Source organism: Bemisia tabaci, chromosome 4, assembly GCF_918797505.1.
Source record: "Bemisia tabaci chromosome 4, PGI_BMITA_v3".
Lineage (NCBI taxonomy): Eukaryota > Metazoa > Arthropoda > Insecta > Hemiptera > Aleyrodidae > Bemisia > Bemisia tabaci.
In genome coordinates, this window is record NC_092796.1 from 8,231,045 (window position 1) to 8,252,895 (window position 21,851).

The window sequence follows — 21,851 nt, forward strand, 5'->3', positions numbered from 1 at the left end:
CTCCTCGAGGGCGTATCCGGTGATCTGGTGCGTGCTCTTAACGGGCGATCTCAATCTTGGTTAGTCGAGTGTCGAAAAAACGCACCCAGAGAGTGAATCATTGAAAAAACGATCGGATTTGGATCTGGCAGGTCGTAAGTTGGGAATGCTACCCCGGCCCGTGACCCCTCGCGGCCTCACCCCTGGGTTGAGACCTGGAGGAAGAGATAACCGAGTCCGTATAAATCATCTTGATCTGCGGCCAAGGTGACCGAACCCAACCAAGAAGGGGAGCCAGGCAGAGGCACCGCATTGGCGAGGCGACTCCTGTGCCATCACGTTGTCGATTTTTTGTGCTTTGACCGAGGGAAATCGGACCACGCTATGTGGCGTCGTGCGAGAGCTGAATTTCCACAGCTGGATGTGCTGTACTCTCTTTGAACCCAATCAACAGGGTTGCGAATGGATCGACAAGAGCTGTGATACGATCGACAAAAGCTGTGAGTCGATCGACAAACCCGCGAATGGATCGACAAAACCCGTGAATGAATCGACAAAACCTGTGAGTCGATCGACAAGCCCGTGAATCGATCGAATTTTGTCGACGGAATCGGTGTCCATTGATTCACGTCGATCGATCACGTTTTATTTTTCATCATTCATGTCGATCGAATCGACACCGGCTTTTTAATAATTTGTCGATTGATTCATGTCAATCGATTCACGTTTTCATTTTTCGATCGATTCATGTCGATGGAATCCATACCCTCCGTTGCAACCCACCAAAAAACGCGTTCAGAAATCATTCCGTGAGCCTAACGTTTGCATACATGCATGCTATTTTCAACTCTCAACGAAAGAAGGGGTCGAATATTTTGGGTTTGGTCGTCGTTGCCACAAACATGGATAATCCGATGTTTTAGCCGCTTCACAGGCGGAGGGAATTTCGTTTTGTGGTAACGAGGGTTGGCAGTAAGTCAAAGACTAAACCAAATCCAGCGACGAAAATTCGCTCGAAGCCACACTACCCATTTCACCTTATTCTTCCATTGCCTTAGCCATTCGTTCTTCTTTGCTCACCCCCTCCCTCTCCCCTTCTGAGGGTGTATATAGTGAAAGGAACCCGAGGAAAGTCAAGAAATGAGGAATAAAAAGGCAAGCGTTGTGAGCAGATTACTTAAAATAATTGAATATAGGACTTCATTTGCTAGCTGCATCTTAAGCTGGACTCAAATTGCATACTCTGCAATAAAATTAAAGAGCTTGATGCAAAAACGGCGTTTTTCGCCCCTCCCCCCCTGAAATTTCTTTAAACTTTGTCCATTGATTACTCATACTCGGGCGCTTCTTTCCCCAAATTTTCAGACCGAACAAAAAACAAACAAATTTTGGGAGGGGGGGGGGGGGTTAAAAGTCAAAACCTTTGAGCCTCAATATCTCTCAAACGAAGGAAGATATCGAGGTCCGGTTTGGACGAAAAATCGTCTAAAATTGCGTACTTTAAGATTTGACAGAAAGTGCAGCAAGTGATGATTTTCAGAAGTCGGTGATAACATCCTCCTACCCAAAGTCGCCGCCTTTTTCCTGGATACTTGGGGGGCATCTGTGGACTACAGCGCATATACTTGTTCTGCAAAGGAATATAAATCCCTCTATTCTACTTTTCGAAAGTTGATACCTTCGTCAATAAAAGATTCGACTTGCAGATCTATAATCTGGAGAATCGAAGATATTCCTACGGATTGAACTTAATTTTTCAGTAGCTAACGAATATGGAACGGATGTAACGCAACACAACCCTCACCGTCTCCTAAACCGCCGATACCCGATTGGTTCGGCAACAGCGCCTGTAAACCCCGGCCCGGAGAGCGGAGAGAGGCTCAGTAGTCAGTACTACAGACTCGGGAGTCCTTCGTGCTTTTTAATTCGAAGAGTCCCTCCCCCGGGATAGGAGAGGGGGGGTGGCTCGAAGCCACTCGGAAAGTTCTGTGCCGTCGACTTTTTTGATCGGAGCAATTGTTTTTCTGAATCAATTACACGGGCGTTCCCGCACCCCCCCCCCCACCTCGTCCCCCTCGCCCGCCCCGCCGTCCCGCATCCATTCCGAATTGTCAAAAGTAGTTTCGCGGTTTTACGAGCGCCCGCGCAGGGACGCAGGGATAGAGCATTCATGAACCTGCCGGAATCCGCCCCGGTTTACGGACTTTCTTACCGTCCCTTCGCCCTGTTTCTGCCAGCCGGCCTAAGGAAGAACGCCGTAAGAACTTTTGATTGTTGCCGAATTTCCCTCGATCAAAAATCAGAGTGTCTACAAGTCCAGAAATAGTACTGATTTTTCAAGGGCGGTCCGGAAGTACTGAAAAAGTGCTAACATTCCGCAAGAAGGTCCGGAATTTTTTTATTTTGTTGTCATTTGTGTCGCAATTTGAGCGAGAAATTCAAATCTTTGAAATTTTTCAAATTGAGTCAATTGGAGGTACTGAAAAAGTACTGAATTTTTTGTTGAAGAGGTACCGAATTTCATGGGAATGTACTGAAAAAGTGCTGTAAAAGTACTGATTTTTGGCCAGTCTGTTTTAGTAGACATCCTGAATATATTTTTCGGGTTGGTAAGTTCTTGAGGAATCTGGATAATGCACCCAACCCTAAAAAGTCTTGGAAAATTTAAGAAATTTTGTCACAGAGTCTCGCCTTTTTTTCTGCTGAAATGATGATTTTTTCAATTTCAAGATAGAGTGACATGATCTTGATGAAATAGGGAATTCCTGGAAAATTCAGGAAGTTTTTCCCGAGCCTGAAAAGTCAGGGAAATGTCAGGGCATTTTGCTATGGGACTTCGGAATTTCTACCCCCAGCCGAAAAATTGCAAAAAATGATAAAAAGTGGAGGACTTTGATGTTCTCATTAAATCCTTGGAAAGTCCGGAAAAGTGAGGCATTTAGAAAACCAAAAGCATTTTTCACTCCGTTTTTTGGAGAAAGTAGGAACCCTTTCATATACCTTAAGTTTAAATACAACGTTTTAACTTTTCGTCAACACAGGGCTAAAGTGCAATTCTCGAAGATATTCGAAATAATGTCTTCACAGGTTCTCTAGATAATTTATATCTTATTAGAGGAAATTTAGCAACGACTGAATATTCATACGGTGTTTTTCCTTGGCACGGTAGTTACGCTGCGCACTTCGTTGAGGGAACGGGCGTTCCGCGTTAGAGGGATCGTTGAAAGGTTTTATGGCCAACTATTAAAAAAGGCTCTTCGAAGAAAGATGGGTCAAAGGTGGACGGGTCCAATAGAGAAATTCCTTCAGAAAACTTCAGGGTGATAACCGTCCGGGGAAACTTGGAAAAGTCACAAAGTTTAAAAAAAAAACTGGAAAACAGGGAATTTTTTTCAGTTCGCGATGTACTGCACCGAATGCTAGCTTAATACCCCAAATATTTTACAATAGGCGTGAAGTCAGGAAATAAGACAAACGGAATCAACATGATATGGGAAATGGGAATAGAGCAAGGGAAAGGACGCGCGTTACGACGCAGAGATGCGCCGATTAAAAGATTCAAAAACGAAAATGTCATCATTTTGACAAACGTTTCAGTATCCGCGGATCTAATTTTAAATTTGGCACAACTATAATATTTTGCATTTATATTTTTAGTGTTCAGAACCCAGATGAGAGACAACGTATTTTAAATACCCCGCACTAACGCAATGTAATCGACGTATTCGAGTCAGGACAGACTCCGACAAACAGAAACAAACATACTATGGGAACAGAGCAAGAGAAAGGATGCGCGTTGACGACGGCGCAGAGATACAACTATTCGTACTCGATGGATGTCCGTAATGCATCTTCAAAACTGAAGGCGCCTTAGTGCGATGCGTGAACCTGCAATGGACCACTAGACAAGGTACGAATTAAATGATTCTGATACATGTTTCTTAACCAAAATTTCACGCAAAACACGATTCGCGCAACGCTCCTAACGAAAGATATTAACGCATTATTTCCCATTGGTTACAAGGAATTTGAACTGCCCGCTCACAAGAAACTCAAAGCTCTACGTGAGTCAAAGCGCGCACTTAAATGGTTTCAGCAAGCTTCTCAATCGAGCAATTTTCATTTCCCACCATGCGTTATTCAAACCACAGGTGATTTTCTAAAACTGAGCCGAAGCGTCAAGATCGACGTTGCCAGATTTTTATATCGCAAAGATTATCATGATAACGTTTAGCGCGCAATGTGAATCACGTAGAGCATTGAGTTTTCGTGAGCGGGTGGTTTGAATTCACGCATCAAGAATCATTAAATATCTTCGTATAGAGTTAATTGCGGTAATTTTTGCTGTGCGCATCGTGTTTTACGTGAAATTTTGGTTCAGAAACATGTATCAGAATGCTGAAATTCGTACCTTGTCTGGTGGCTCATGCTCCGCTTTATGCTGCTAATGCGGTGTCGCTCAGATTCTGAAGAACAGTTATGAAACAAAGCCCGATTACGTCTCTCCTATCTTCGGCTTAGCTGACACTCGATTTTTTCCCCTTCTTTTAAATTTGATGTCCGACTTTTTCTTTTAGGATGCATTTATAGACCTGTATCTAATGCTCGTATGAACCGGCTCCATATCTCTCCCTGAAGAGGTAGCCGGATAAATGGACTGCACTTTGCAATTTGGAACTATAAATTCTGGCTCGGTTTAAAAACAACGTATGCGCCATTAGTTTCCCTATGCACATCATAAGTGTTTTCTAAGATGAGCCAGCATTTATAGCTCCAAATTGCAAAATGCAGTCCAAATGTGACTCGGCTTGGGATTTCTAGGGACAGTCGTCAAGAAGAGTGTCTTGGCACTCGATTTTTTCTCCTCTTTTTAAAAATTTGATACCTGAATCTTTTCGTCTATTGCTTGGAGTAAGATTCTCTGAAAAACTGTATTCAGGTCCTTGAAGCCTCATTTCAAGATAAAAGAGGAATCTCCTTCCCAGAACGCGCGCATTCCCGGTTGGATCAAGGGATCCGGATTTTCTGTCGGGACGAGCCGAAACATGTATCGCATGCGCCAAGACAGTAATTCAATTTTCTGAGTAATTCCCGCGAATTTTCGTGAATGATCACTGCGCACGAAAAAAAGACCATTATGTGGAAGAGAGGAAGGAACGTGTCCTCGCTAACTCACGCCAGCACCGCCGATGTTGCATTTCACTCCGCTAGTCCAGAGGAGGGCTCATTAATATTGTTTCATTTTTATGAAGCAGAGGGATTTCAGTGTACGTATCTTCGGAACAGTGCTGCCGTTTGCTTTCCGATGACGAATTTACTGTAGCTTTTGCTATAGTCAAAGTTATCGGTTCAGTGGGGGGGGGCGGGGACCCACTTTGCTCTAATTTTCAAAAAGCAAAAATATTTGGGGAGCTTATGATATGTTGCACTTTTGTTTGTCTACTTGGTTGTGCGTCAACCGAGGTTGTTCCTAAAGTCTCCTTGTAGACAGCACAATCCCTAAAAAGATTTATTCGACCCTCTGCCACCGAGAGTTCATCTCTCTTTGGAAGAATACTGTAGTAGGCAGTAGGGGGGCGGGGAGGGTGCCATTTACACACTAATGTTCTACTTTTCAAAAAGCAAAAATATTTGGAAAGCTTATGAAAAAGTGCCAGCAGTAGTCCAAACCGCAACTTGATTCGTGCATTTACGCGTCAATGCGTAAGCCGTTTACCTTTCTCTTTCGCGCGAGGTCACCCACCGAAAACGAAGAATATTTTTTAGTTTCTCTATTGAGAAGCTAGCTCAAAAACATGGGACTTGAATTATGGACCATCGTGTTCCTCGCGAACTTTTAAATATAAATCAATAGTCAAATCGCCAATTCCTCACACATGCAACATCTCCATTTCAACCGTGTGAAATCTGAGGGTTTTCGGGTGAGACTTGCAACTCGGGTCTGGAGCGTCGGGGAAGAAAAATGCGGTGTCTGGTGAGCCGACTGGATGCGTTTGTTAGAGACGGGCGCGGGTGCGGGCGCACGGTGGATCGAGTCAATTAGAGAAGTATGACATGAAATTTTTACTAAAACTGCAAATTTTTGTTTATTTCGCCACATTTTAAACTTTAAAGGGTGCTCCTTGAAGAAAATTTCACGAGGAACTAAAAGAAACCACAGTTAGAAGCTCAAAGTTTTGTATAAACGGAGTTATAAGCGTTGAAAGTTTCCGAATTTTGTCCGACTTCTCCTATTGACTCGAGCCACTGTGGGGCGATTCGACAGGATGCACTCATGGAGTCGGGGCCGGGGCGTTTGGCCGCTCGGCCGCTCGCAGTCGTCGACACCAACACACGATCGCGCTCGAGATGCACCGAGCTCGCTCCAGGTCCACGCGCATCTGCGTCCCGTGATCCGAATACCCTAGTGAGGGCTCCAACCACCCACTTCGTCGCCCACCAATTTACTCCATTAGAGAATGTCTCAATTCAAAGGTCATCTTACGTATCTTTAAAAAATCCTCGAGGGGACCATTAGCGCAATGATTTTTTAAGCGCTCACCCAAGGGTGGCATGAAACACAAGACATAAATGAAAGATTGGAAATTTCAGTGAGATATTTCATGAATACAGGCTGTGAAACATTTCATATTTTTCAGGGACTAGAGTATGCAACCCGCACTCAAACACACAAAATCGTAAGAAAGTCACAATTTTTACATTTTGCGAAACATGAAAAAGAACCAGTACTTTTCTTATAAAGATAAATTTTAGAGTCTGACTTTAGAGTTCCGTTACCGAACATGAGCATATCGACGGTGAAACTACCAAACCACGTATCTCGTTTGCGGTGTTTAAAAATCTACGCTCGCATTTTATTTTTTTGAAGTCGACCAAATCAATATCATTCCTTGAAATTTTCACAGAATTTTCTCCGCACAAAGAGGATAAATCACAGAAATTTTCAAGACTAGATGTTAACTAGTTTTTCATTAAAAAAATAAAGTATGACAGGAAGTCTGCGACGTCGCAAACCGAGATACGTGGTTTGGTAGTTTCACCGTCGATATTCGCTTTACTACTTACGCATTATTCTGCCGTGCCAAGTATGAACATTCGAGAGTTGCCAAATTTTCTTCGATAAAATGTTAATTTTTGAAGAAAGTTATGAATATTTTTCCTTGAAATTTTCAGGGACTTTAGGTGAAATTCCGTTCAAAATTATCTAAAAAATTGGAAGGAAAATATTCATGAGTTTACCAGGAAATTCGTGTTTTATCCAAGGAAATTTGGCAACGCCTGAAGGCTCGTACGGCGTTTTTCCTTAGCACGGCAGTATTTAAGTCGGAAGAGACAGCGCAACAAGGGTTCGCCTAGTTACTGAGTCACTCGTCGTTAGCGAAAGAAAGTGGTGTTACGCTTCGTAAAGAAAAAAGTAATTTTGTTCGACTCGGGAGGAAGTTATACAGAAAGTTTGAAGAAGAGTCAACAAGGCAGGTCTCCTCAAAGAGCTTACAGGAGTGTTTACATAATATCCCAACTTTTAACTAATGCCAAGAATTTTGAATAATCTGACATACCAAGTTGCACAATAAAATGAGATTTTTGTTTCGTCGACTGAACCAATTTTCGTAAGGAAGATTTACACCAGAGATGAGGTTCCGCATCGTCAAGCGTCTCAATCGCACGCTTATCTGGGATATGGAAGCTTCTGCACTGCCTTGCTAAGAAAAAACGTCGTATGAACATACGATAGTTGCCAAATATCCTCGAATAAAACATGTATTTTAAGGAATGTTATTCATGCTTTTCCTTGAAATCTTCAGATTATTTAGATTAAATTGCGTACACAATTGCTCGAAAATTTAGAGGAAAAATAGTCACATATTTTCATGAAAATTAGCACGTAAAATTTCTAAAGAAATTCGGCTACGCCTGAAGGTTCATACGACGTTTTTCCTTAGCACGGCAGTGTAGGAGACTCTCCTATCTTAAGAGCTTGGCTCATGCGCTTACGTATCAGATTCACACATGTTTCAAGTCCGTGTAATAACCCTTCCTCTTTCAAATTCCCTAACTTTTTTAATATCGTTTTTCAGTCGGTCTTTTCATGGAATTGGACCGCAAGATAACGCACAAATTTAAGCATTCTGAAGTATGCTTCCTCTTCAAATCCTACTTAAAACACGATTCGGGCAACGAAAATCCCTGAAATCAACTCCCAACCAATGTATCGCGGTTTTTATTCACATCGCTCACGAAAAATGTGAATCTTCCGCTCATAAGAACAACAAGAGTCTAATTGAATCAATTGCGCTCTTGGCAGGCTTCTCAACATCCAGTGCTTCCATTCTCACCCTGTGCCGTATGCCGTTCAATGTGTGAGCAGCGTGCTGAGCCAAAGCGCCGAGTTTGTGGTTGTCATATTTTTATACCACCGCAGGGTCAGTCGAGGTATCGTTTAGTGTGCGATTTAACGCAAGTAGATTATGACCACAGTATTTATTTTGAGGTAGAAGTTTGAAGTAAAAACTTCAATATCCTGGTTAGGAGTTGGTTTGAGTAATTTTTGTTGTACAATTGAATTCATTTTGCAAAAAGGAACCACAAGCATTCCAATGTCGCTAAGATTGTGCAACTCTTTTCACCCTGCGAATAGAAACTGATCATCTACGAAAGTTTTATCTTTACTCCTAATAAATTGTGAATTTAATACGAAAATCACCTTTGTAAATTTAGTTTTTTCATGCTTTCTGTAAATGTTTGCAAAGAATATAAGTTGTTCAATCCGAGCAACGTTGAAATAATCTTGGTTCCTTTTTGCAAAATGCAATCCGAATATTCTTCTAAGTGAAATTTTAATGAGAAAACACCTGTGATAACGCTCCAATTCTCGTCTTTTCTTGTAGTCCGTAATCAGCACTGGAAAAAAAAACACATTGGATCTAGAGTCCAGACTCTTGAAAACATTGACAAGAAAAAGGACTCTTGATTCAATCAGATTTAAGCTGAAATCAAAAGGAAATACGCTCAAATTAAGAGGCTTGGTTCTTGATTTAAGCTTAAATCTGATTGAATCAAGAGTCCTTTTTCTTGTCGATGTTTTCAAGAGTCTAGACTCTAGATCCAATGTGTTTTTTTCCAGTGAGGAAATTCGATAGTAATGAGTTGGTGTAAATTGAGGGATTCCAGGGGGGGAGGGTGGATGCATGACGTCACGGCGAGCGTGGAGGGTGGGATTGCCGGCGGGATGAAGCCGCGCTCGAATTGAGCGGCTACAGGTGTGCCTGAGAATGATTCAGCGCTTTCTGACAAATCTTTTCGTCGCAATGATTACAGCAAGTGTTGAGACTTCTCTGGTGGCCCGGCTTTGCCTCGGCCGGGCGCCGAGGCGGGGAAATTGATTGCGCCGCTCGACGATGTTGCCCGGATTCCGCGGATCGCATCGGGCGCCGCGACGCCCCCGGCGCCCCCGACCCCCGTTAATCCGATTAGAATGCTCTTTCTTCCTCCCGCTTGTTATCACTCTTCGTTTTGCGGGCCGGCTTAGTTCGCTTCGGCGAGCCCGCGCTGGAACGCGACGACGCGACGACCGGGATCGCTCGAGGAGGATGCGACCGAGATTACCCGCAGGGAAACAGGCGACAGGGACACAGGGACAGGGAAAATTGACCACAGGACAGCTGAGAATCAAAGCAGCACACCACCTATCGTTTTATCATCATTTGGATCCAGCTCCACAAGCAGTATCCAAGTCCTCTGCATATCAAATGGACGTATTTCTGTTGAACGGAACTAAGCGCCAGATTGAGCTCCTTTTGAGGATTTTAGAATCCCGGATGGCGCGTTTTGTCAAACCAGGGTGTCTACGAGGCTGGAATTTTCCGAAAGTCCGGAAATAGTCCTGATTTTTCTAGGGCGGTCCGGAAGTACAGAAAAGTGCTGACATTCCTTAAGACGGTTCGGAATTTTTGTAATTTTTTCCCAAATTTGAGCGGGAAATTCGAATTTTTAATAATTTCCGAATGTTGTCAAATTGAGGTACTGAAAAAGTACCGAACTTTTCTGTGAAGGAGGTACTGAAATAATTTGGAATGGACTGAACCTAGCCTCAAAAGTCGATCGAGTAATCTGTGGCAACAGGTTTTCGTGATTATTTTTTATTCTCGTGAGTGCCGCATGGCAATGAATAGCGGAATTGTTAGGGAATTTGTCTTTTTCAGTTTTCTAACTTAGATCCTAGAATTTTTATTTGAGGGTATGTTCTATCGTTTTGAAGGAAACTATACATGGAACCGCTATGGAACTCGATGCATAGGGGTGAAATTGGGCGACGTTAAAATTCGACTCGTTGTGAGTTCTTTCTTGGTTTCCTAGGATGGCGATACGGAAGAATATACTGCCGTGCTAAGGAAGAACACCGTACGAACATTCGAGAGTTGCCAAATCGCCCCGGATAAAACATGTAATTTTGAGAACAATCATGCGTATTTTTCCTTGAAATTTTTAGACATTTTAGACAAAATTGCGAGCAAAATTGTCTGAAAAAATTGAAGAAAAAAAGTCACGATTTTCTCAGGAAATTAGATTTTATTGAAGGAAATTTGGCAACGTCTGAAGGTTCATACGGCGTTTTTCCTTAGCACGGCAGTATAAGGCGGAGGAAGGCGAAGGGTGATGGATTGCTCCGCTCTCGATGCTCCATTAAACAATGCGCGATTAGAGAACACAGAACCCAGCGCCGCTCCCACTTTTATAAACCACCCGCCCACCCGGGCCAGGATAAAGAACGGCTCAAATTCCGAGGAACCAACGTCTCTGAGTGGCCGTTGAGGGAGAGTTCGCTCCGAGAAAAAAGCTCAAAGATAAACTCCGAGCCAGAACCTTTGTGATGGATTTCCTCTCTAATCCCTGTTAACTGAGACTAGACAATGATTACCCGAAAAACTGCCAATAAATTACCATCCCTGTGAAAGCCATAGGAATAAGCTTCTCAATTCTTCATTCCTCTGCCCAGAACCTTCGATAACACCCCCCCCCCCCCCAATTTTCGTTTTTTCATTATGAGATTGTAGTATTTAAACAGAATAAACAACTTTAAAAAAAAAAATCCAACTATAGGGCATGGACACGAGGCCATCCTAGCCGTCCTAGAAGTTCATATGAGTCTGGAGTTGTTTCAGATCCAGAAACATGTCGGGCATAACAACATTGAAATGATTGAAACTTGCGAGGCAATTCAGTTGTAGCACCGTGAATTTTTTCCACATTGTACAGTCGAAAGTGTTTCCATTCCTTAAGAGGAAGTTACATAAATTGAACAATTACTGGAGGAGGTATGACAAAATAATCTAATCCGCTAAAATACGAGTATATGCGTTTAAATGGGAAATGCCGCCAGATGACGTCACTAGGCGGTGCATTTTCTCGTTTTTAAATCTATTTGTGTACTATTTCCCATATCAGAAAAAAAAATTATGAAAAATACTGTGAAATCAGCTTTTTCAGCACTTTCAGATGAAGCAATGAAAAATTTGCATGCGAATTCTCCATTCACCTACGCGGGATTCAAGCAACCTACTTGAAACGTTGGAAACTCGATTCGACCAAAATCCAGATGGAAATTCCCATACAACGCGGCAATGTACATAGTGCGACCGCAAGCCTCCTCATAGAATGACATGTGAGCGGGAAAGGAAAGGGTGTGAAGTAGGAATGATGAAGGAAAGGGGTGGGGGGAAGGCGCGACGAGAGAAAGAAGAGTAATGAAAATTAGGAATGGCGACCATAGAACCGCGAGGTGCGACTGTAATCGCAACAATTTGCTCGACATCCCCCCTCTCACTCTTCACCCGTCACCATCCACGTCCCCGATTCCCCGCGAAACCCCCCTCACTACCCCCCCCCCCCTATTTCACAGCTTTTCGAGATTGTCTAATCGAGAAATCAGCGGCGGTGTTGAAACGCTCCGTTTGGTTGAAAGAAAATACCTCGCTTGGTTGTTGCACGGGACTACCTCGGTTATTTACGGATGCTTCGGGTTACGGGTGATATCATTAACAGCGGGCTGATTATTGAAATTGATGGACAAAGCAATAGACAAAGAAGACAAAAAGGATATGGAGGGATCCTATTGGTGGATGCGAGTGGTTGCAATGGACAGAGGACGTAGGTAACAGGCTAACTAACGGCAACCCAAGAGAGACCCGATAGTTAGTCCATCAGTTTACCCTCTTAGTCTATAAGAACCACCCATTTCAACCAATAGGATCGCTTTATACTCCTTGTGTCTTCTTTGTCAATAGCTTTGTCTATACATTTCAATAATCGGCCCGCAGGGTAAAATGAAGACTCGAGGAAATAGTTCACATTTTTAGGGTTCGCTTTAAGTTACTGAGTTCGGTTACTTTTAGAGTAGTCTATTATTAGATTTCTGGTCAATGAAGTTGTTGCGCCCGTCGTGCAAGTGCCTGCGGGCCGATTATCGGCATTGATAGATAACGTGGTAGATAAAGGATACAAAAGGAAAACGGAGCGATCCCATCGGTCGAAGCGGATGGTTAAAACGGACAAAGATAGGTAGTAGACTAACCAACAGCAACACACGAGAGACCATGTAGCCTGTAGGTTATCCATCGTTGCCCCTTAGTCTGTGACAGTAATTACTGTCACATATTTACAAATACGTCAATAACGTATTTCAATTGAAAGGACCGTTCCATTTCTCCTTTGTCCTCCTTGTCTATCGCTTTGTCTATCAATTTTAAGAATCAGCCCGCGCTGCTCTATTCGGTACCACGGCAGAAATTACGAATGGCGGCAGCTCGCATTCATCAGTCATCACCACGTGCAATGAGCGCGACGGAATCCAAAACGCCTTCAATTTTGCGGTATGCAATCCGGGCATCCGTTGAACACGAATAGTTGCATGCACGGCGCCGTGTATCAAGAAAGGACGAATTCGAGCGGGTTTTCGCTATAATGGACGAAGTTTTTCCAGGTTGCGCTTCAACAAGGAGGACTTTAGACCATTATCGCCTCTGCCTAACAAAATTCGATTTATGACGGTGTTAAATTTCTTCTGGTAAGATATTTACTTTAGAGGAATGATGATATGAATATCTTTCTTCAAAAGTTTTAGATATTCTGATCAGATTATGGATCGAACACCATGAATAAATTGGGAAGAAAAGAAATGCATTAATTCTTAATATATTTTTGGTTTTCATCCACAGGGCTTGATTACGTCTAAATTTTTTCACCAGCACGGCAGCATGCGAGCAACAATTTGAGATTATGAAATCTGAAAACACATACATTTATCAATCGAAAAAATAGAAGGATGTCAAGGAATTTTTCATCGAACCTTGAATTTTATTCATTTTTCGCAACTCTCGAGTGGCTTTGGTTGCTTCCCTGTTTCAGTCCGTAGAATTTAATTCTTAAACTAAACATGCGTCATGAAAAGTACTCCCTTGTCCACAATCCTCGAAAGTTTGGGGAGAAGTAGAGTTTTGTTTCGCTTTTTTCAAGAACCCTAATCTGGAAGTTTTGAAATTCAAGTAAACATTTCATTTCTGATATCGTTATATCCGGGCTCCAGTGAAGAACGAGGTCCGTAGCTCTGGAGATCGGCAGTTGAGGATCGACACAACTGACATCCACCCGGAAATTTTAATCAGCATCCTTCCATTCCACGAGGCAAACGCTCCGAAGATTACTGCCGTGCAAGGAAAAACGCCGTATGAGCCCTCAGGCGTTGCCAAATTTCCCCGGCAAATCACTAATTTTCAGGAAAATTCTTGAATGTTTGTCTACCAATTTCGCAGTTAATTTTATTTGTAATTTGATCTAAAACGTCTGAAAATTTCCAAGGAAAAATATTCATAATTTTCCTCAATAATAAACATTTTATCGAATGAAATTCGGCAACTCGCGAATGTTCATACGGCGTTCTTCCTTAGCACGGCGGATTAGCCCGCTGCGCAACACTCTGTGAGCGATTAGGCGCGCGACGAAAAATAAGTCCGGGAAATTATGAGGAAGACACGGCTTGCAGCAGACATGAGTATCGTTTCAGCGCCGCCTCCGGCTCAGCAGCCAGGATGTTACAGCTGCAACCGACGCTGCACAACTTCCATCGTATTTTGTTTATCTCGCGCCAAAGTCCCGTCCTCCGGGCCAAAAACCACTCAAGTCGAATGAAAAACGTGTGGATATTGGATTTATACAGAATACTCGTGCGTTTGAAATTGTCCGTCCATTGACAAAGCCGTGACGCTGTTTTTCGTTTGAGTCATAGGAGGCATGAAGTCAAACGGAAAACACGGCCCGTCGAAAAAATTAAGCCACGTCTATTTGTCAACGACGGGATTTCTCTCGAGACTCGGAGGTGGCGTGGGTGCAGCTGCAACGATTCGGCACTGTCCTTATTTAAGACGCACCGCTGCGTTTTGAAGCTTCAACACTCGCTCGCGAGGAAATAACACTCGCGAGAACTCAAGCGGATTTCTGCGTCAACACAAGGAATAAAATAAGGAAATATCATTCAAGTTATAGTGAAGAGAAAGTGAAAAAAATCATTATCTCCCGCACGGAAGAACGTATTCACATTGAACAGGGTGTCAAGCATCAGGATTTCCCCGATTCTATCGGGATTTAATCCCGATTTCATCAGGATTCGAGAAAAAATCGGACGTAAAATCAGGATTTGAGAAAAGTCAGCCGTCCGCTTATTTTCCGTTAATTATCTGTTATCCGTCCGTTAATTTTTCTCCGCAAAAAATCATGATATGATCAGGATTTGGAAAAATTATGAAATCAGGATTTAGCAGTCAAAAATCAGGAAAAATCATGATTTCATTAGGATTTCCCAAGATGAAAAAAAAAAAACTAGACACCCTGTTGAAACTTTACAAATTATATTCGCTTTAGAAAAGTCCTAGGCGTTTATGGAGGGTCTCTAGATAAGGTTTTGAACAGTAGCAGTACACAACATGTATTTTCTCTAAAATTACGAGGAAAATGAATCACACAACGAGAAGTCCGGAAATCAACTCTTATACATGATATCAGTGGTAAAATTAACGTTAGTTTTATGGCAAAAATGCAAATGACGTCATTTGTATCATCTAACTTCCATTGGGCCTGTGTCAAAAATGCCAGCTTCGACGTTCGACCCTTCTCCATCTCGAAGTTCAAACCGGAAGCTTGAAAGGGGCTCATCGAATACCTCATCTTGCATCGCAAGCCAATGAAAAGGCCACGTCAGTTTGAGAGCCCCAGTTTGTACGCGGAGAAGAACCTTTTCAGGTTAGGTTAGGTTGACGTTAAACGTTGGAATCCAGGTCCCCATTGTACGTGAGGCCATGGCGACCTCCCTCGCCCGGAAAACGCGATTACCCGAGTAATTAATCGAAAACGGGAAGGAACGAAAATGAATGAAAGGGATTCCAGCGCGTCGAGAAGAATCCGGTTTGTTTTTACGAGTTCTTTCACGGGCCAGGAAACAAAAGCCGAGAAAAATAACTCCTAAATTGTGCTTTCGTCACCGGCGCGGCGCAGGAAGCCGAAAGTTTCCTAGCCGGCGGAGCGGAAGGGGGGGGCGATTTTTAAGCTCGGCTTCGACACGGCAGGAATCCTGATAACTGCTCCTACAACAAAGGAAAGTACTACGCGCGGGAATGCGCCGGAGAATAGGACCAGATTAATCTTGAGAAAATATGAAAATTCCTCGCGCATGGAAGAGGGTCCCGCGAACCGAATTTCCGGTGCCCGATTCCTATTGAATATCACGTACGCGCTACGAGAAACAATTTTCCTCCGCGGGTCATAAGTCAACGTGAACAAGGCACTTCTTAAATTTTCATTCCTATGTACGTAGATGCTATCACATAAAATGCGGTTATAGATTTTTATTTAATTTTGTTCTTGTCTATTTTTTTTCCTAATAAAAAAATCCATTGTGCTGACACAACCTATATTTTCTGTTACAGGTAAATTGAACTGTTTTTCAAAACTGCAGCAGTATCCATTATCAAGCAGGCTATTCTCGTAAGTATCAAATTGAAACCGTCTTTATTGGACTACTTGAAGGCGTGTTTATAAGGTCCCAACTGGAATGGAGTTTCTAGCATCAGGATTTCCCGATTCTAATGGATTGAGGTCAATCAGGATTTAATCCCGATTTCATCAGGATTTGAGGAAAAATCGGTCGTAAAATCAGGATTTGAGACAAGTCGGCCGTCCGATCGGTTTTTTTTTTTTGCGTTCGTATACGCTTATGCAGAAATTTTAATTTTTCTCCGCAAAACATCAGGATTTGGAAAAATTTTGAAATCGGTATTTAGCCGTCGCATTTCATCAGGATTTTCCAAAATGAAAAAGAAAAAGAAAAAAAAACTAGAGACCCAGTATAAGTTTGAAGGACTTGTCATGAGGCCCCAAAAGCGTAGGAATTTGCCCGAAAAGCTGTTTAAAGCTAATGAAACATTATTTAAACTTTTTAATCTCATCGTAGATTCCCACAAGTGACACGAGATTCCTGCTAGTTTACTCCGTAGCAAAATCCCGGCTCCGTCGTCTTCGGTCTTATAAAATATCGGCATGTTTCACTTAATTCCGCTTCACGAGCGCATTTGCGCGGAGACCCTCGCCGCAGATGAGGATAACGGTCTCGATAACGCGTAAATCGGACGGTGGCATCGACGGCGTAGCGGCAATCTGCATTGCTCTCACGTAAAGCGGGTGGCATTATGACCCGACGAAGGCGGCGTCGCGTCGTTAACGCTTTATTGCCTTCGTCCTGAACCTGCGATTTCGCTAACGAACGCCTAGACTCATCCTACGCCTTGATCGTCGAATCGCTATCGAATGACCTCGATCGATAACTATCATTGCTAAGATAGGACTTATCATTGGAGGTAATTCGATAACTATCGACGTTAAGATAGGGAGTATCGATCTGGGTCAATCGCTATCGAATGAACTTGATCGATAACTATCATTGCTAAGATAGGGACTTATCATTGGAGGTTATTCGATAACTATCAATGTTAATATAGGGAGTATCGATCTGGGTCATTCGATAGCGATTCGACAACCAAATCCTCGAATGGACCGACTCAGCACAAGTGAAAGTGTCTCACCGTCTCGGATTTTTATTACGCGCTTCCAATGATATTGAGACCCATAAAGGTTACAATGGCCTCATAATGTGGGATTTATTTCGCCATGTTCTGAAGAAATTGTTAAATAAGAAATGCTGCACATGCGTTCATTTTTAATCTGCATCTCACGTTTCATGTTTTGATAGAGTAGGAAAAACGGTATTGTTTTATTAAATGAAAAGTTTAAATGATGGCGTCTCTTTGAATTTATCCTTTCAACGGATAGATTTGATTTTAGAAGTGTGGTTAGTTGTTTGATTTGGATGACATTTGATTCTCAAACACTCCTATGAGTGGGACGCTAAGAGGCGATGAGAAACGATTCACCGGATTACACCTGGAGCGGATAGAAGATTTTTCTTATTTTTTCTTCAAGTTGTCTAGTCGATGGACTTTTTCCGCGGAACGCGGGGGCAGGTCCCTAGAAGGAATGGCGCGATGCGAACCCATCAGACCTTCACCAATGCCTCTTAATGCAGGTGTGAGTTTGGAAAGTTTTAATGCACCCATCGTATTCTATGTAAAATTTCCACGAGGGAACATATATTGAGGTACCTGGAGGACGTAGGCGCATAAGAGCAGTTTTTGAAAACATTGAGTTATCGATGATTTCGACTAAAACTAGTCATGAATTATAAACTTGCAGAATTCACTGCTAAAATCCAATTTTTAAGCATCGGAAAGTGAGTCTGAACTTTCTCTCCGCCATGAAGCTCCTAGAGTCCCTTTATAGCAGTGGAAAAGCAAGGATGAAAAAACGGGAAACAAGGCTAAAAATACACAATTAATGAAACCCGAGACGTTTCGACTCAAAACTGAGTCATTTATACTGAGTCCCTCAATTAATAGTCCCTTTATACTGAGAGTTAAGACAATGTGAATCCATTTCTGATTGGTTCCCGTATTTTAGGCCTTCTCAGTGTCACAAACGGGAATAAAGATTAAATTTTCAACGATTGCAAAGATTATCATCTAGAATGGACTGGACCGGGGAATAACGGGTTCGGCAAGGAACAAACGGAATGAGAGAAGGAACGGAGAAAGGAATTTGAGAATGAGCCGATCAATGGTTAAGAAAAACGATCAATTTGTGTAATCTTTATTCCCGTTTGTGACTCCATGAGGGGGGACTGCCTTAACTCTCACTACTCTCAGTATAAAGGGACTCTAGAAGCTCCATGTTAATGGGCCTGTTGCAAACTTTTGCTAGAGCAAAAATAAGAGTTGTTTCTTATAGATAATGCCTCAAAAATCACGATGAGCGCATCGGCAAAGTCTGAAATGCACTCATAACTTCACAATCTGCGTAAGAAATTTGCGGTTTTTTGAGCTTCCCGCTTCAAAAACGATACTACGGCACAGGTGAACATTTTGTTAGAGGAGTCGTTCCATCGTCGGCAATACTCATCATGGCCGACGACAATCCGCCAAAACACCTGTGATGGGACGAGATAACACCTGAACAGGATTAGACCAGATAACAATCGGCGTGTTTACGTTCATATTTTCCTCATCCGCCTTGATTGACCTTGAACTCTCCTCGAAATACGCGCGGAACTGCGCAAGCGTCGGCCATGATGAATATTGCCGACGATGGAGCGACTCCTCTAACAAAATGTTCACCTGTGCCGTAGTATCGTTTTTGAAGCGGGAAGCTCAAAAAAACGCAAATTTCTTACGCAGATTGTGAAGTTATGAGTGCATTTCAGACTTTGCCGATGCGCTCATCGTGATTTTTGAGGCATTATCTATAGGAAACAACTCTTATTTTTGCTCTAGCAAAAGTTTGCAACAGGCCCATTTGAAACTTCAAACACGTATTTTTTGTAATAGGGAGAACTGGACTGCATTTTGCAATTTGGAGCTATAAATTCTAGCTCATCTGAAAAAACACTTATGTGCATTCGGAAACTAATAGTACATACGTTGTTTTTAAACCGGGCCGGAATTTATAGTTCCAAGTTGCAAAATGCAGTCCAACTGCACCCATGCGCTTTGTCCTCCAAGTCCCTTTATTGAGCGGTTCATTGAGATCCGTGGTCGGGCAGTTTCACTACCAATATATTACCCGTCCATAACTACTGCACACATCACACGTGTCCGCCATTTAAAACTCCTCGCGTAGATAGACTCTTTCCGTTTTAATACGTCCACTTAACCCTTGTAAAATAGCCCTCGACCGAGCGTTACGTCCCGACGCAGATAGTCTCTTCGGACTTAAACGCCGTCGTTGAGCCGGGAGATCCGAAACGTGTGAAACGCCGCACAGTGGATCGAGTCGACGGCTGAAGTCGGACAAAATTTGGAAACTTTAAACGCTTATAATTCCATTCATACAAAACTTTGAGGTTTTAAAAGTGACTGTATTGGTTTCCTCCAGGGTGTCTACAAGTCCGAAATTTCCGGAAAGTCCGGAAATAGTACGGATTTTTTAAGGGCGGTCCGGAAGTACTGAAAAAGTGCGGAAATTCCGCAAGAAGGTACGGAATTTGTTGGCATTTTTGTCGCAATTTGAGCGAGAAATTCAAATTTTTGAAATTTTTTTGAATTTCGTCGAATGAAAGTAATGAATTTTCTGTGTTGAAGAGGCACTGAATTTCTTGGGAATGTACTGAAAAAGTACTGTAATTTTTGGCCTGCCTGTTGTAGTGGACACCCTGGGTCCTCGTAAAATTTCCTTCTAAATGCACCCCTTGAAATTTAAAACGTGAGGAAATTCACATCAAAATTTTCAGGTTTTGTCAAAAATACCATGTCCGACCCCCCCGATCGACTCGTTCCAGTGTGCGGCGGAGTCCGGAGATGATGATCGTAAAACCGGCGGAAACGCGTTCGCGGAGCCGAGATGGTGGTTGCGATCCCAGTTGTGCGGGCTCAATTATTCAGCGCCCCCGCCCGGGAGGGAGGAGGGGGGGGGGCGGAACCCCGAAACTGGCCATTCCGCACCGATAATGCTGCCCCGGCCGCAGCACGCCAATTTCACGCCCGCGAGGCCCGTCAGCTTGATTTAGACTCGCCGAGTCGCCAACACTGCCGTGCCCGGGAAAAAACACCGCGCGAGACTCCGGATATTGCCAAAAAAATGTGAATTTTCGCGGAAAGCTCTGAATTTTTTCGTTTCTTTTCCAGTGAGTTTTATTCCTAATGGTTGACCTTCGAATTGAACGTTTACCTTACTCGATCATATTCCTTTAGATTATTATCGCGGAATGGAGAATTCGCACGCAAATTTTTTATTGCTTCATCTAAAAGTGCCTAGCTGATTTTGCAGTATTCTCTGGGAAAAAAAAAAAAAAAATTGGATCTTGAGTCCAGACTCTTAAAAACATCGACAAGAAAAAATACTCTTGATTCAATCGGATTTTTGCCTGAATCAAAACGAAATCCGCTTAAATTAAGAGGCTTGGTTCTTGATTTAAGCTAGATTCTAATTGAATGAAGAGTACTGTTCCTGGCCGATGTTTTTAAGAGTCTGGACTCTAGATCCAATGTGTTTTTTTTCCAGTGCTTTAGACTATCATCGCGGAATGGAAAATTTGCACGCAAATTTTTTATTGCCTCATCTAAAAAAAATTGCGTAGCTGATTTTGCAGTATTTTTTAAAAAAATTTTGGGTTATGGGGAATAGTATTAAAATAGTTTTAAAAGTGAGAAATTACGCTGCCTAGTGACGTCATCTGGCGGCATTTCCCACTTAAACTCATGTATTTTAGCAGATCAGATCATTTTGTCATATTTCCTCCAATAATTGTTCAATTCATGAACCAAGGGTATCCTCGTGTTCGGCTCCCTCGGTAGCGTCCATTTAAACACGGAATTCATTAAATTTCAGACACCTGCAAATTCTCCATTTCTAAATCGTATTGTTTTTGGATGAATCTTGTTTTTCGGAAATAAAGTGGCAGCTCTGCGTGTAGTGCTAATAATGCAGCTGGTCAACGCATGTCGTCTGTCCCTTCACGCATCATTAATAATTTTTAATCATTGCTCGGATTCCGAGGTTGAACGCATTAGTTGGAACGGTATTTCGTGTTTCGTCATCATTTAAATTTCAAGAGCGGTCAAGTGCTCATTAAGTGCGAGCCTGTTAATGCCCCTCTAACCTTAAATCAACAATCAACAACTGTAGTTGCAAACAGTTTCAGTGCTTCAACTCTCTAGCTCCTCGTTTGCTAGTTTTCACTTTAGCTTACGTTGGAAATTCTTTCAAATTTAAAAGAAAAAAAAAGAAAAATAAACTTGCATCGCAATTATGAGCGTACTACTATTTGTAAGACACGCAATTTAAGGATCATCATTCCAAATAAATTGGAGGAGCTGTGAACAATCAATTATCAAAATCAATTCGATCATTATGGCACGCTGCGGCGCGGCGCGGCGTGCTGCCAGCTCGGAACGCGCACTGACGCCTACAAACCTAAGGGGATACTTCTAGCATTGCGCAATGCGTGAAGCAGCCCGTTAGGTTTGTAGGGGTCAGTGCGCGTTTCGGGCTGGCGGCTCTCCCGGTGGGCGGGTGTTGGCGGGGAGAGCTTGCTGGCGCAGAAACTCGTATATCGTGTTTTTTTTTTTTTTTTTTGAAATTACACACTAGTCGTGTGAAGTAATTAGTGAATTTTCAACTCTAGATGAAGTGTAATAATGAAAGGCGGGTCATGCGGGCGGCGCAGGCAGGGCGGCTCACGAAATTCTTCCCTGTGCTCTGTCGAATTTTGAGGTGATTAA

At 42.7% G+C, this 21,851-nt stretch overlaps 1 protein-coding gene across 1 annotated transcript in view; it reads left to right on the forward strand.

Annotated features, from left to right (window-relative positions):
- The window catches only part of timeout (circadian regulator timeout), a 285,339-nt gene that overhangs the window by 192,029 nt on the left and 71,459 nt on the right, over positions 1-21,851 (forward strand). The window lies entirely within an intron of this gene.